This window comes from Simochromis diagramma, unplaced genomic scaffold, assembly GCF_900408965.1.
Source record: "Simochromis diagramma unplaced genomic scaffold, fSimDia1.1 OVJJ01000566.1, whole genome shotgun sequence".
In the NCBI taxonomy this organism is placed as follows: domain Eukaryota; kingdom Metazoa; phylum Chordata; class Actinopteri; order Cichliformes; family Cichlidae; genus Simochromis; species Simochromis diagramma.
Window position 1 is genome coordinate 500,162 of NW_024387387.1, and position 16,878 is coordinate 517,039.

At 41.9% G+C, this 16,878-nt stretch overlaps 1 protein-coding gene and 1 long non-coding RNA gene across 8 annotated transcripts in view; both read right to left on the reverse strand.

Moving 5' to 3' along the window:
- LOC120720229 (alpha-tectorin-like) overlaps positions 1-16,878 on the reverse strand; it is a 57,057-nt gene that overhangs the window by 23,800 nt on the left and 16,379 nt on the right. The window lies entirely within an intron of this gene.
- LOC120720254 lies at positions 95-6,847 on the reverse strand. Its single transcript, XR_005692846.1, has 3 exons — positions 6,836-6,847; positions 2,885-2,887; positions 95-328 (listed from the first exon to the last, which is right to left on the reverse strand). It is a non-coding gene; the product is annotated as an uncharacterized LOC120720254 (long non-coding RNA).

Genomic DNA, 16,878 nt, shown 5'->3' on the forward strand with positions numbered 1-16,878 from the left:
TAGACCTGAGTGTTCAGTCAAATGTATGTAGCCTATCACAGCATATGTAAAGAGGAGACCTTACATGTTGCACAATTTGTTTAGAGGAGCCAACTATCCCAGATCTGACTCTTTAAAGCTTACCTAAAGTGCAGTTTGATAAAATTTCACAGATAACACCCACGTGAGCTGTGTGACTGTTCACCACTACACTGAAATAAGTAGGCTATTACTGAAATACACGTGCTATATCATAAACTATGATATAAATGTGGAGGTGCTAATAACATCTTTAGTTGTAAAGGACACCGTTCTACCTTTAGTCTCATTCATGAGCAGTGTTAGTTTCCTTAGTTTCTAACAAGCCTTTGACAGTTAAGCATAACATGACTGAAACACCAACATTAAAAAAAACACCACACACAAATCAGATGTTACTGTGCTTGTTCTGTCCTCACTAAGTGTTGTCATCGTGGACGTAGACTCAGCTATACAGACAGCTAAACACTCTCCTAATCAAAATCCAGGGAACAGGCCAATGTGTTGAGTTGGATGATTTAATAAGGAAAAAGTGTGAAACTGTTGACAAAACCAGAAATAAACCAATAAAAATGTTGCCTCAATATACAGTATAACAAACACATATTCAAAAATATGAGCACAATATTTATCTGCTTAGTGAGTGCCCAAATAAAATATCAAATGAAATCACACTCATGATCAAAACGTTAAAGAAACCACATGACATATGAGCTAGCTTAACCTCACTAGCTTAGGTTATACATGCATTCAAATTAAATTCTAACTACAAACTATATCACGCCTTCACAACAAATAATAATGCACACAAGTTGTCTCAGTGATAACAAACAATATTACTCACAGATGATGCCGTTTATCAGCTTGTGAAGGCATGGATGGCAACAGATTAACGGAGGTGAAACTGCCTCTGGCTAGGGCTAGATCTTACAGAGTAAAAAAAATACACAAAAACAACCACTAGAGGGCAAACTGCTGCAGAACAGAAAATACCTAATGCCAGCATACTCCCCACCTGACATCCCTAGGATGTCAAACTGCACATCACTTGACAGAGTTTCTCTGCAACAGGAGTATAACTTCAGACACTGGCCTTAAGTAAAGTTTTGGAACACTGTCTCTGAAAACTTTCACCTCGATCTTCCTGACCTTCCCATCATCACTTGGAAAAGTCCTTGTGATCAGTCCTGTGGGCCAGTCATGTCTCTTCAGTGAATTGTCTTTCATTAGAACAACGTCTCCGTCCATGAGATTAGGTCTCTCCGTTCTCCATTTCTTTCGACCTTGTAGACTACTGAGGTACTCCCTTTTCCACCTCTCCCAGAATGTGTTGGCCAAGCTTTGAACCTGATGCCACTGACGTCTGAAGATATTACTATCATCAAAGTTACCAGGAGGAATAGGGAGTACAGCAATCTTCTGAGTTAGCAGCATAGCAGGAGTGAGGATGAGAGGTTCGTCTGGATCTGTGGACACTGAAGTAAGTGGTCTGGAATTGACAATTGCAGTTACCTCTGCCATAAATGTTGTCAGGACCTCATGTGTGAGCTGAAAAGACCCAAGCTTGAGGAACATTGCATCAAGGATCCGACGTGTGACACCGATCATCCTCTCCCAGCTTCCCCCCATGTGTGAAGAGTGGGGAGGGTTAAACAGCCATACACAGCCCTGATCAGACAGGTAGTTGGACACTTCCTTGTTGTTGCAGCCTTTGGAACTGATCCCAAGCTCTCGACAGGCTCCAACAAAATTAGTACCACAGTCTGACCTTAGCTGTTTGACAGGCCCTCTAACTGCAAAGAAGCGTCTTAGAGCGTTAATGAAACTGGATGAATCCATTGATTCGATGACCTCGATGTGTATGGCACGCACGCTCATACATGTGAAGATGATTGCCCAACGCTTACTGTTGGCTAGCCCTCCACGTGTCCTCCTTGAGGTGACACACCATGGTCCGAACACATCCAATCCAACAAAGGTGAACGGAGGATCTGTACTCAAGCGATCAGCAGGCAGGTCTGCCATTATCTGCTCCTCCTCTCTCCCACGCAATCTTCGACATGTCACACAGTTGTAGACCAAACTGCTGACAGACCGTCTTCCTCCAACAATCCAGAAACCAGCACTCCTCAAAGCGCCTTCCGTCAAGTGTCGTCCTTGATGGCAGACTTGCTCATGGCAGTGTCTGATAAGCAAGGAGGTAACATGATGTTTACCAGGCATGATAACTGGCTGACCCTCTTCTGCTGTGAGCTGTGACTTTTTCAGTCGTCCTCCGACGCGGAGAAGACCTTCAGAATCAATGAAAGGACAAAGCTTGCTGAGAGAGCACTGTTTAGGGACCTGACCTCCCTTTTGTAAGCAGTGTATTTCTTCTGAATAGACCTGCCTTTGGACAGCAAGCAAAATTCTGATCCTTGCATGATGCAGCTGGTCTGGACTGAAAAGCAGCTTGCAGTTGTGCCAACCATGGCAAGGACCTTCTTTTGCTGCCCTTGTAAAGGAGTAAGCAATGTGGCAGAGCCTGGCAATAGCTCTGGTGAGTGACCTCCAACTTGAAAATCGCTCAAAGCGTTTACTGCCCAGCTGAAATGACAAATTTGTGGCACAAGTCACTACTTCTGGACGTAGTTCCACATCTGTTGCGGGTTCAACTAGGCTGAAAGCTTCCTGTTTTAAGTGACAATGTTGCTTGTCTACAAGAAAGGCTGGTCCAGACAACCAGGAGGAAGCTGCAAGCTGGTTAGCTGGAATCGCTCTAGTTGCATGGTCAGCTGGGTTGACATCAGAAGGAACATAGTTCCATTGGCTTTTGTTGGTTGAACGTCTGATCCTTTGTACCCTGTTATGAACATAGACGTAGAACCGTCTAGAGTCATTAAATATATACCCAAGTACTACTTTACTGTCTGAGAAAAGCTTGATGTCGTTTACCTGAATGTCCAACTCTGCAGACATAACCTCTGCCAGTTCCACTGCAAGAACGGCTGCACAGAGCTCAAGCCTTGGGATGGTGATGTCAGGCTTAGGTGCCAACTTTGTTTTCCCAAACAGGAATCCAACTTCGCTATGTCCTGCAGCATCTGTGACTCTCAGATAAGCAACAGCAGCAATAGCTTTGGTAGATGCATCACAAAAGATACAGATCTCCTTGCTCTGAGCTGTGGAGAGTGGGACCATTGTGTAGGCCCTTGGGATCTTCAACTCTCTTAGGTCTTGAAGAGATGTGCACCACCTCTGCCACTGTTCAAGCTTTTCTCGGGGCAGTGGTGCATCCCAGTCACAAGTCTCAGTGGTGAGTTCTCTCAAAATGAGGCGGCCCTGAACACTGAAGGGAGCAGCGAACCCCAACGGGTCAAATAAGCTGTTGATAGTAGACAACACACCCCGACGTGTAAAGGGTTTTTCTGCGCAGTCCACACGGAAAGTTAGAGTATCTGTAGCAAGATCCCAACCAAGACCCAGGCTGCGCTGCATGGGAGGGGAGTCCTGACCCACATCCAGGTCTTGCAGGTTGCTAGCTAGATCTTCAGCTGGAAATGCCCTCATGACCTCAACACTGTTAGACACAATCTTGTGTAGTCTGAGGTTGGATTGCGCTAGCATGTCTTGTGCACCTTTCAGCACTTTGATGGCATCTTCTGCACTGAGGAAAGATTTCAGGCCATCATCAACATAGAAATGTCTGTGCACAAAGCTCCACACTTCGGGTCCATAGTCCTCTTCACCCTCCATAGCCGTCCTCTTCAGGCCATAAATGGCCACAGCTGGCGAGGGACAGTTACCAAACACATGAACCCTCATGCGGTACTCCAGCACTTTGTCATCAAGTTGGTGGTTACGAAACCACAAGAATCGGAGGTGGTCCCGATGATCCTCCCTCACTAGGAAACTGTGGAACATCTGTTGAATGTCTGTCATCACAGCAACTGGGTCCATTCTGAAACGCATGAGAACCCCAATTAGGGTGTTGTTGAGGTCCGGGCCTTGTAAGAGCACATCATTCAATGAGATGCCTTTGAACTGTGCGCTTGAATCAAAGACGATCCTTATTTTTCCCGGTTTCTGGGGGTGATAGACACCAAAGGAAGGTAAATACCAATACTCTTTGTCAGGCTCTGGTGGAGGAGCTGGCTCAGCGTGTCCATTTTTGAAAATATCCTCCATGAAATCTATGAAATGATGTTTCATCTCCGGTTTCCTATTCAAGGTACGGCGAAGTGACATCAGTCGGCTGAGGGCTTGCTCTCGATTATTTGGTAAACGTGGTCTTGGACTACGAAATGGCAGGGGAGCCACCCAGCTGTTGGAATCATCTTTCTTGAACTCCTTGTTCATGATCTGGAGGAAGATTTCATCTTCGATGGAGGGTGCCAGCTTATCATCCTCTTTTGAATGGCTGAAGACCAGCTCACCTAAGCTTGGCTGACTGGAAGTCAGTGTGTCAGGGGATATTAGCTGTTCCTCTATGGACTTTTCTTTGCAGATGATCCTGTTCTCACAAGGCTTGAAGTAGCTTGGTCGTCCATTTTCAAGGACATTGGTCTTGAATGTGTTGACAGTCGGCCGGTGAGCCCCACCGAGACAGACGTCACCGACTATTACCCAACCCAGGTCCACTTGTTGGGCATAAGGTTCGTTGTGACGGCCGTTACGCTGACTGCGCACTTTGTGAACTCGGATGATGTCCCTCCCAAGTAACAAAAGTATCTCAGCTGACGCATCAAGAGGAGGGATCCTGTCAGCAATACACTTGAGATGCTTGTGGCTTTTGGCAGCTTCTGGAGTAGGGATTTCGTCCCTATTATTGGGAATCAGGTTGCACTCAATAAGAGTCGGCAATGATAAGTGCAACTGTCCATCAGCTGACTCTACCATAAATCCAGAGGCCCTTCTTCCAGCAGTCTCGGTGATTCCTGAGCATGTTTTGAGGGTATAGGGGGAAGCCTCACCCTGGATGTCAAACATGTCAAAGAATGCTGATCTGGCTAGCGACACATTGCTTTGGTCATCCAGCATCACGTATGTCCTCACCTTTTGGTCTGGGCGACCCTTGGGATACACACTGACCAGACAGATTTTGGAACATGATTTACCTTTAAGACCCTCACCACACACGGCTGTGCATGAAGAGGCTGCTATGTCAGTGACACACTCGGTAGGCTCCCCACCATGCTCTGCAGAAGGTGGTCTGGAACTTGGAGCCCAAGGTGCCGGTCCAGGATGGAGTGCTGCGATGCGCCGGTCGCTGTCACACTCAGAGCAGTGGGTGTCAGCTTTACACTCTTTAGCTTGGTGAGTTGCTGAAGCACAACATTTAAAACATATGGAGTGCTCCACCAGGAAGCGTCTTCGCTCTGCAAGTGATCTTTCTCGAAAGCCTCGGCATTTCCTGAGGGAGTGAGGTTTCTTGTGGAGAGGACACTCTCTGTCCAGATCAATGGTGAGTCCTTTGGAGGACTGAGAGGTGGGGGGGTTTCCTACCTCAGTTTTACTTACAGATAAAGGAGGTTTGGATTTCCATTGTTTGGAGAAGGATCCGTCACCTTTGAATGCAGCTGAACTGAAGTTAGCAAAAGCAAAGCTAGGATCATTTCTCATCTCTGCATGGTTATACACGAAGTCCACAAAAAATGAGAAAGGGGGATATGGAACTTGGTGCTCCCTCTTATAGCGAGACCCCTGAGTTATCCACTGTTCTTGGACGTTGTGGGGCAGTTTCTCTGCTATAGGGTTTATTCCCCTTGCAGTGTCTAGGAAGTTGAGCCCTGGCAAATATCCCTCTTGCTTAGCAGCTTCGATCTCTAGGAGCAGGTCTCCGAGTTCTTGAAGCTTCTGGTGATCTCTATTTGAAAGCTTTGGGAAGTGGTTCAATCTATCGAAGAGAGAAGCTTCAATGGCCTCTGGAGAGCCATAACACTTGTCCAGCCTTCGCCAAAGCATGTTCAAACCCATGAATGGATTGTTGACATAAACTGCCCTTATCCTCTTGGCGTGGTGTAGCGACTCCCCACCAAGCCACTTAATGAGCAGGTCCAGTTCTTCACTAGGTTTGAGGCTAAGTCCCTCCACAGCGTTAACAAAGCTAGATTTCCATGACAGATAACTAGCAGGCTGGTTATCAAACACTTTTAGTCCAGCTGTGACAAGGTCTCGACGCGCCAGATATACAGCTAACTCAGATACACCTTGAGCCTCCAGTGGTGAGCGGGGTGGAAGTTGGTTTGTTGAGTCTGTGCAGCGATGTGTGTGCATGGAGGGGACATCTCTATCTGTGTTAAAAGACAGAGGGTCAGGGCGATTCTTTCTCTGGTTGCCTGGGTGCAGGCCTTCAGCTGAGCAAGCAGAAGGATACGGCTGTTGTGTGTCACGACTGACGCGATGAACTTCGGTATCTGGGAGGTGTCTGTGTTGTGGTACAGAAGCAGCAGCCTCTGTTTCTTTCTCATTTTGAGCTAAAGCATAACTCTGCCCTGAAGAGAAATGTGCTTGGATGAACTCACCAGTTCGCTGTAATGACTGCTTCGTTGCTTGAGCATGACTGGCTTTACTCCCAAGGTCACAGTTGTCTAAATCCGCAGCAGCCTCAAACACTTGAGCCTCTGCTGAGGCAGCCTCAGCTTCACACTCTTCTTTTAGTGCATTCAATGTAGCCTCTATGCGTGCTTTCTCCACTTGCATGTCTATTTGACGTTTTGCATAGGCTGCTCGTGTGCGTGCAGCTTCCGCCTTTGCACGAGCTTTAGCAGCAGCGGCACTAGCTGAAGATTTATTTGAACTTTGCTTGGAAAATGCAGCTGAGGCAGCACACTCTGACCTAACCTCCAGGCTCTGAATATCGGCGTCAATAGGGTTTGAGCTGGACATCGTTTAATACAGGCAGGTGAATGGGTCTTCAAATCCCGTAAAAAGATACAGAAGAAGCGAACGTAGCCTCTTTGATGTTTTTCTTCTACTTAGTGGTTACTGGTGGCGAAGAAATAGGCTGCCGAGATTCCTTCAAAGCTTGATGTGATGATTCATCTTTTCACTGTTCTGTCCTCACTAAGTGTTGTCATCGTGGACGTAGACTCAGCTATACAGACAGCTAAACACTCTCCTAATCAAAATCCAGGGAACAGGCCAATGTGTTGAGTTGGATGATTTAATAAGGAAAAAGTGTGAAACTGTTGACAAAACCAGAAATAAACCAATAAAAATGTTGCCTCAATATACAGTATAACAAACACATATTCAAAAATATGAGCACAATATTTATCTGCTTAGTGAGTGCCCAAATAAAATATCAAATGAAATCACACTCATGATCAAAACGTTAAAGAAACCACATGACATATGAGCTAGCTTAACCTCACTAGCTTAGGTTATACATGCATTCAAATTAAATTCTAACTACAAACTATATCACGCCTTCACAACAAATAATAATGCACACAAGTTGTCTCAGTGATAACAAACAATATTACTCACAGATGATGCCGTTTATCAGCTTGTGAAGGCATGGATGGCAACAGATTAACGGAGGTGAAACTGCCTCTGGCTAGATCTTACAGAGTAAAAAAAATACACAAAAACAACCACTAGAGGGCAAACTGCTGCAGAACAGAAAATACCTAATGCCAGCATAGTGCTTTTATTTTTATCTTAGTAAACTTTCTCTTTCCTCCTTTTATAAAAATGATTTTTAATGTTAGTTTTATCTCAAAATTCATGGTTAAGAAAAAAATCCAACACATATGAACACCAGGTAATAAAGAAAAGAGGATGGCTCAGTCTAACATGTGCTCTAGTGAGACATTAAACTTCACTAAAACAATGCAGTTATGAAACTTAACTTTAATCTGAGCCAAACCGATTTGCTCAGTTGTAAATAAAACAGTGAAGTTAACGTGACCCGACAGACAGAACCTGAGTGAATTAAGTCCAGTAATAGTGTTCAGGCTGTATGGGAGAGTAAAGGTGATCATGCATATTTTTCACTTTCAAGCTCATTGTACAAACTGTTTTACCCTGTATACTGTATTTCCATATATGTTTGCACATTTTAATAAATCACTGCACATATTCCCTATCGTCATAGCAACATGTAAAGAAATAAGCCATGGCTCAAAGGTAAACATACAAACAGAACTTCAGTGATGTTAAAAGTGTTGTTATTATTCTTGACTCAGCTACATGCCTCTTCTTCAGTGTCGTGTTGGTTTTACTAGCAACAATAACAAAACCTTTATGTTCAAGACACTTTATAATACCATGCTGTTAAAACCCATCATCTATTCTTTGACCATAACAGAGGATTACTGTATCAATTTTAATGTTAACAGCGTTAGCATCATTGCTAATTAAAGCTATTCTCACAGGTGAGCTACTATACATGCTGATATTTATATATGTCTTTACATTCTTGCTGTTTGTCTGTATCATGATTGTTAATAGCTGTTCTTTATCTTCTTGTTTTTCATGTTTTGTTTGTTTTTTGCTCTTTTAGCTGTCAGTGACTCTGCATCCACAGTTTCAGTTTCTGCTCCTGTTTGTTTTTTTGGTTTTTTGTACTGTGAGGGTTTAAGTATGAACAGTATGTGATGGTTGAACAGTGTTGGGAAGGTTACTTTTAAAATGTATTCCATTACAGAATACAGAATACATGCCCCAAAATGTATTCTGTAACGTATTCCGTTACGTTACTCAATGACAGTAACGTATTCTGAATACTTTGGATTACTTAATATATTATCATGCTTTTACAACAACGTGAATGTACTATTGCTGTGTGATTTATTACTATTACTGAAGGTCCGCGACTCCGAACTGTAGGTAAAGGGACCTCTGACTAATACGGCGGGGTCCCTGTCGGCTCGTAGCCGAAAAATAGCTTTACTTTGTTGTGTGGGTCAACTTTTCTTGCAAGAGACAGAGAGAGGCGTTGAAAGGCTGCTCCAACGGAACTTATTGTTTTCGGAGGAAAACACGAACACGGTGTACAGTCGAGTCTTAATAGCTTACTTACAACTGGGCTCGTCAGGCACTCTTCTTGGCTGAAGTGGTTATTATTATATTTACATGCTTCCAGCTCCCGTTTTTCCTCGATGACAACTCGTACCTTTCCACTCGCCTTTTCTCCCTCCTCGCGCTCACAGACCCATAACGTGTATGGCAGTCCATTCTCCCTGCAACACGGACTACACTGCCCATGATGCTACATTCTTTAGAGCTATGCTTGTAGCATTCTGCCTGTTAGCTTAGCACAACAACAACAACAACGAAAAGGCGCTCTCTCACCCAGGAAACACACAGTCGCAGAGAGAGAGAGAGAGCGTCGCCCTGTAACCATGGCAACCGTAACGCTGCCGCCTGGAACAACAGAACGTAGCTGTCAAACAAAACCCAAACAGTCCTGACCCGCGACAAAATGAAACAGGAAAGTACCGCAGTGTAATCCATTTATTTCAACAAAGTAACTGTATTCTGAATACCACCTTTTTAAACGGTAACTGTAACGGAATACAGTTACTCATATTTTGTATTTTAAATACGTAACGGCGGTACATGTATTCCGTTACTCCCCAACACTGTGTTTGAAGTACTTTGCATTGTTGTTCTGCTAACAGGTGCAGTGCAAATGACTCAACATCATCTTGTCTTAGACTCTTCATGACTCTTCGTGACTTCTAAACGAAACAAAGTTGTTTTTTGCCAGATCAGATTTCATGCTAATGACTCACACATGCTCTAAATTCTGTTCTCACACATTGAGAGTTTCGATGTGTTTACAAATGTGTGTTCTCATCGATACTTGAGCAGCAGCTTTCTGTAGCCTTGAAGATGACTTACAGACAGGTCATAGAGTGCAGTGCTGATTACCAGGACTGTGTGCTACGTGTCTCTCATACAGCTCCCATTATAAGTCTGTGCCCACTGCACATACCCAGATTTCAATCATTAATCAAGTTATATGATCCCAGGAAAGACTGTAAAATGTCCTAGTTATTTACAGCAAAATAGAAATCTTTTACAGTCTGCAACAAAGCAGTTTTTGCCTTTATGGGTAGTTTTCCTCCTCATTATCAATTGTGTGGTGAGTTGATGAGCAATAACAACGAGTACTAATCAGTAAAGGTGTCTTTGCAACATACTTACAACTAGCAGCGTTAGAATCAAAACGTGAACTTTCCTTCAAAATTTTACTATTACTGCCATCATAAAGCAAACTGCAACTGCACCAAAGTGTTTGATTGGCAATTGTTTGATTTTTCAGCATAAAAATGAAGTAGAGCTCTAAATGTCCTACAGGAAAATATTTCTGATGCTACCTAAAAGAAATTACAGAAATACAGTTCAGGCTGTGTATGAACTTTGTTTTTCCATATACTGTACTTTCCATATATGTTTCAACAAATCACTGCACCTATTTCCTTTTCTCAGGGCAACATGTAAAGAAATGAACGGTTGCTCAAGACTACTGCACATTACTGTACATCATGGTAAACTTACAAACAGAAACTGCAGTGATGTTAAAATGTTGTTATGATTCTTGACATTGTAGACTCAGCTACACGCCTCTTCTTCAGCGTGCCATGTTTTAGTTTGTATTGGAAACTTTTATGTTCAAGGCATCTCACCTCAGAGAACAGAACAAATGAAAAAATATGTCAAATGTACCAGAGCATGAAATTCCACTTCAAATGCTTCACTGAGCTGATGCAGGTTGGTAAAGGCGTCTTTGCAACCTACTTGCAACCAGCAGCATTAGTGAATGAAAAAAAAAGTAAATGTTCCTTCTAAGTAACTATTATTATTAATATTCCCATCATAATGCTACTGCAACAGTAACAAATACTGAAAACGTTTAATCATAAAGATAAAAATGAAAAGATTTAAAACTTGCCTTAAACTATTTATTTCAACAGACATTTTGAACATTGTCAACAAGTTTGAAGGATTTACAGAAAGAAAGAAAAGAAAGAAAAAAACTGTAGCAGTAATGTCCTGCTGCTCAGCTGTGTGATGTCAGTGTTTTATTTATAGTTTGTTTGTTTTTTTCCCCAATGCAGTGTGGGCAGCTTTTCAGCTCCTTGTCCCAGTTCTGCACTCCTCTCCTGCACCTGCTCCTGCTCCTCTCTTCCCTCTCCAGGCTTCACATAGAAATTTGAGGCTGTGATTAGTGATGACTGCCAGCCTTACCTGATGCAGTCCTCTGAACATGTCCCTCCACCCCTCTCCTTAACACCCCTCACGCCTCTTTGCCTTCAGATGTTAATAGTAAGAAAACAAGTACTAAAAACAAACATATAAAGTATACATTTAAACTGGAGGTCAGAGAAACAAACATCAACAAGCAGCTTCACCTCTGATCACACATCATTGAACTTTTACAGCCCTGTGTCCCTAGTAGGTCCCTTAGGTCATGTGATCAGGGCCTACTTGATATTCAGCATACAAGGCTGAAAACCAAGGGAGCTAGAGCTTTTGCCACTGTGGCTGCCAGACTGTGGAACTCTCTTCCTCACAACTTAAGATCTGCGGACTCAGTGATCACTTTTAAAAAACAACTAAAAACACATCTTTTAGAATTGCATTTTGTTAACTTTTGTCTGCTTTTGTTTTATACCTTGTGAAGCACTTTGTGATCTTTTATCTAGAAATGTGCTATATAAATAAAATTTTGCTACTTACTTACTTATACACTCAACTACTCACTCACCTGGAGGATCAACTCTCAGGTAGATGATGCTGATGGGGGAGTCTTCAGATGAGCTCTCCTCCTGCGGCTTGTTAGTCTGTTGACACGACACTCGTATGTTCCAGTGTCATTAATGGTCACATTGCTCAGAATCAAAGACACGTCTCCATCCTTCATCTGTCTGTCCTGCAGATCCACCCAGTTCTCAAAAGATGGATGTTGTTTAGCTAGATCAGGATGATCATCCAAGTAAAAAAACACATATTGTTCTTCTATTTCAGCCCTGCTCCACTCTACAGCTGTGTGCTGGGTTGTTTGGAGCTCGACATGGTAGAGTGACATTCTGTCCAATGGTGGCTGTGAGGTTCACGTGGACTGAAGGAGAGAGAAAACAACACAGAGCAGAGAGGACGGATTCACAGCTTCAACAATATTAAAGACATCAGAATCACGTGTTTTCTGAATGAAACAAACAAACTAAAAACACATGAAGGGAGAGATGAGCAAGCATTTTCTTTTCAGCAAGTGGATGAGTAACATTGCTGCCTCATTCAGACATAGATCTCTTATAGGTTAATCACATATTAGGCTAATGTTCCTCTCAGCTTCATTCAAACATTTCAGCAGATAGTCTTTAAAACACCCTGAGCAAACTGTTACTGTACGTTTGTGTTCTGATGTGGAAACTCTAGAAATATGTCCACTCTTCAAACAAAGCCTTAAAAAGAAGTATGACTCCATATATATAATATATTATATATATATATATAGTAGGGGTGCAACGATACACAAAATTCACGGTTCGGTTCGATACTTTGGTGTCACAGTTCAATATTTTTTCGATACAAAAAAATGTTCATGCCTTTTTAATTTGTCATTTATTAAAATTATAAATATATATTTTAACTCAAAAGTACAGTTTTTAAATTTAACCCTAACCCTTGTGCGTGTTTTTTATTTTGATAGCGAATGCGCACCTGCGGACCACTTATGTGCAGCCCTGGTTTTTAGCTCGTCATATTGCAGCCACAGAAATTCTTTTGTCCATGAAACCATAAAGCTGCACTTTCTTTTTGCCTTATAGTCTGATTTGTCATAACTTCTCCGTTTTGTGGTAAGCTTTTCTTTGGCTGTCACTTCTTCACCCTGACCTGTCTTATTTGGCTCAGCAGACTAAAATATATTGTGCTGCTTTTACACACGCACTCACATAAGCTCAGCGATTCTCTGCACGATCAACCTCTCACATGTTTAAGCTGCGGGAGATTTCACTTGTCATGTTTGCATAGTCTAACGATTGATAAGACGATGTCAGAGGAATTGGTGCACAAATTATCATCACTCACAGATCAGTGCTGTCGCTCTCTATACACAGTTCGCACGATTGCAAAGTGAAAGCAAAAAAACAAGCGCAAATTCAAACGCGATTTCTATGTCACATATTGACAGTGGCTCACCGATGCCAATGACATAATTACCCAGCTACATTTCCGAAAGAATGCAAAAGCATTGACATATATTTTCCTTCTATGATAGGCCGACAGGCAGGGCAGAGATAGATTTTGGTAGCCCGACTGGAAAAATCACTAGCCCCAGGACGTCGGGCTAGCGATTTTGCGAGCCCTGTATCTGATTGAGGAATCACTCATCTTTGGAAAAGAGAGTTTATTACAGAGAAATGGCTCTTTCCAAAAAAAGCAATACTATCCGCTTCTTCTGGGCTATATTCTCAGCAGCATAAGGAGAATCTGTGCTAACAGCTGTCTAAATGACTCGGCTAAAGTTAGTAGCTGCTTGTTGTTTTTGTCTTTGCACTAGGATGATGTCGGCGTAAATGTGCAGTCATATTCGTTGTGTTCCCACTAGTGCTTTCAGGTTAATCTCGTTGAAATGACCTTAACGCCACAACACGGCAAATCTCCGTTAACGAGCTACCGCCGATCGCCCCGTGCGTGGGGCTGGACGGCCAACACATAACTAGCAATCTGCGCTAACACACTAGTTCCCACCCATGTAATTGAGCATTGCGTGGCACATCCAACATACTGTTTTACTTTAGTCCATGACTCGCTTACCTTCAGGGTCATACGTCACATGAAAACCAAAATAATTCCAAACGCCAGATCTGAATGAGGGTGGGGGAGGTTCAATTTGCCATTTGCAAGGAGAACTTCTGTCTCGCTAGCTTGCCCTGCGCTCCTCCTTCTGACGATGCTGTCTGTGTTGCGCGCTCAGTGGATCTGCGCTCGACAGTGCAGCCTAGGCGGAGTAGTCGAACGCAGATCCACTGAGCGCTCAACACAGACAGCATCGTCAGAAGGAAAGTTGATAAAATAAATTACAAATTTTGTATTGTTCGATACATATGCATATCGAACCGAAAGCACTGTATCGAACGCTTCAATATCGATACGAATATCGTTGCACCCCTAATATATATATATATATATATATTATAATGTGTGTACTGGATTTTTGCATCTCCTGCACTCTCATGTACAAGCAGTTGTAGTTCTCCAGTCAACAGTTACAAAGAAAAGATGCAAATAATTCTTTCCAGATCCTTTAGTGAGGAAACTGGTTTTAATTTAAGGATCACTTTCAGTTTGTTCAACCTTCCCTTCACAATATTCTTAATCTAATACAAGGAAAAACTGGCAGTTGTAATATTGACAGTGAATATTTCCAAAAGACGGCGCTAAAGGGCGACCTGTCCAGGGTGTACCCCGCCTCTCGCCCTATGACAACTGGGATAGGCTCCAGCACCCCCGGCGACCCTGAAAAGGATAAGCGGGAGCGAATGGATTGATGGAGCTAAAGGGCAGCATACAAGTGAAAATTAAAAGATGACCTAAAATGTGTCCTTGATTAATGACACAGCTGAGTGAGCTGATAATAAATAGCAGTTTCCTGTTGGGACAAAAATCCCAGTGTTGCACTTGAACACTCAGGCCAACCTCAAGCTCTCAACATTTTAAAAGGATCTCATTGTCAATGTTGTTGAATCCTGCTCCAGCAACACTAAATACCAGAAGCAAAGATAAAAGATTTCAATATACAGCTTCAACAGGTCTCATTCTCACTATGCAGTGGCCTTATGCTGACTGGCTGTAACAGGCTGTATAACTCTGCCATTCTGACATTTGAATTTTCAAAAATGAATTTATGCACATCAACACTTTATAATACCATGCTGTTAAAACCCATCATCTATTCTTTGACCATAACAGAGGATTACTGTATCAATTTTAATGTTAACAGCGTTAGCATCATTGCTAATTAAAGCTATTCTCACAGATGAGCTACTATACATGCTGCTATTTTATATGTCTTTACAATCTTGCTGTTTGTCTGTATCATGATTGTTAATAGCTGTTCTTTATCTTCTTGTTTTTCATGTTTTGTTTTGTTTTTGCTCTTTTAGCTGTCAGTGACTCTGCATCCACAGTTTCAGTTTCTGCTCTTTCTTTGTACTGTGAGGGTTTAAGTATGAACAGTATGTGATGTTTGAAGTACTTTGCATTGTTGTTCTGCTAACAGGTGCAGTGCAAATGACTCAACATCATCTTGTCTTAGACTCTTCATGACTCTTCGTGACTTCTAAACGAAACAAAGTTGTTTTGTGCCAGATCAGATTTCATGCTAATGACTCACACATGCTCTAAATTCTGTTCTCACACATTGAGAGTTTCGATGTGTTTACAAATGTGTGTTCTCATCGATACTTGAGCAGCAGCTTTCTGTAGCCTTGAAGATGACTTACAGACAGGTCAGTGCAGTGCTGATTACCAGGACTGTGTGGTACGTGTCTCTCATAGAGCACTCATACTCATACCCATTATAAGTCTGTGCCCACTGCACATACCCAGATTTCAATCATTAATCAAGTTATATGATCCCAGGAAAGATTGTAAAATGTCCTAGTTATTTACAGCAAAATATAAATCTTTTACAGTCTGCAACAAAGCAGTTTTTGCCTTTATGGGTAGTTTTCCTCCTCATTATCAATTGTGTGGTGAGTTAATGAGCAATAACAACGAGTACTAATCAGTAAAGGTGTCTTTGCAACATACTTACAACTAGCAGCGTTAGAATCAAAACGTGAACTTTCCTTCAAAATTTTACTATTACTGCCATCATAAAGCAAACTGCAACTTACTGAAACATATAGTGGTAAAAATAACCATTAATTAAAAGCTTCTCGGAGTGATGAATAAACATTTGACATTTTCAGTTTAAATTTTCGGGATTTGGGGCTTCATTTCAGCCAGTGCTGTTGAGAATCCTGTCAAAATTGATACAATTGGAAATACAGAAAAATACTGTCAGGTTCTGATGCACCAAAGTGTTTGATTGGCAATTGTTTGATTTTTCAGCATAAAAATGAAGTAGAGCTCTAAATGTCCTACAGGAAAATATTTCTGAAAAGGAAATTACAGAAATACAGTTCAGGCTGTGTATGAACTTTGTTTTTCCATATACTGTACTTCCATATATGTTTCAATAAATCACTGCAGCTATTTCCTTTTCAGGGCAACATGTAAAGAAATGAACGGTTGCTCAAGACTTTTGCACATTACTGTACATCATGGTAAACTTGCAAACAGAAACTGCAGTGATGTTAAAATGTTGTTATGATTCTTGACATTGTAGACTCAGCTACACGCCTCTTCTTCAGTGTGCCATGTTTTAGTTTGTATTGGAAACTTTTATGTTCAAGGCGTGTTACGTCAGAGGTTCCCAGAACAAATGAGAAAAAAAATATAAAATGTCAAATGTACCAGAGCATGAAATTCCACTTCAAATTTCACTGAGCTGATGCGGGTTGGTAAAGGTGTCTTTGCAACCTACTTGCAACCAGCAGCATTAGTGAATGAAAAAAAAAGTAAATGTTCCTTTCTAAAACTATTATTATTATATTCCCATCATAATGCTACTGCAACAGTAACAAATACTGAAAACGTTTAATCATAAAGATAAAAATGAAAAGATTTAAAATTTGTCTTAAACTATTTGTTTCAACAGACATTTTGAACTGTTACAGTGTTTGTGTTCTGATGTGGAAACTTTAGAAATATGTCCACTCTTAGTGGACATACTTAGAGTTAGTGTTGATGAAGCTGTGTGTAAATGGATGAAATGCTGTAGTTTGTCTCTGTGTTGAGGTGGATCAGTGATCT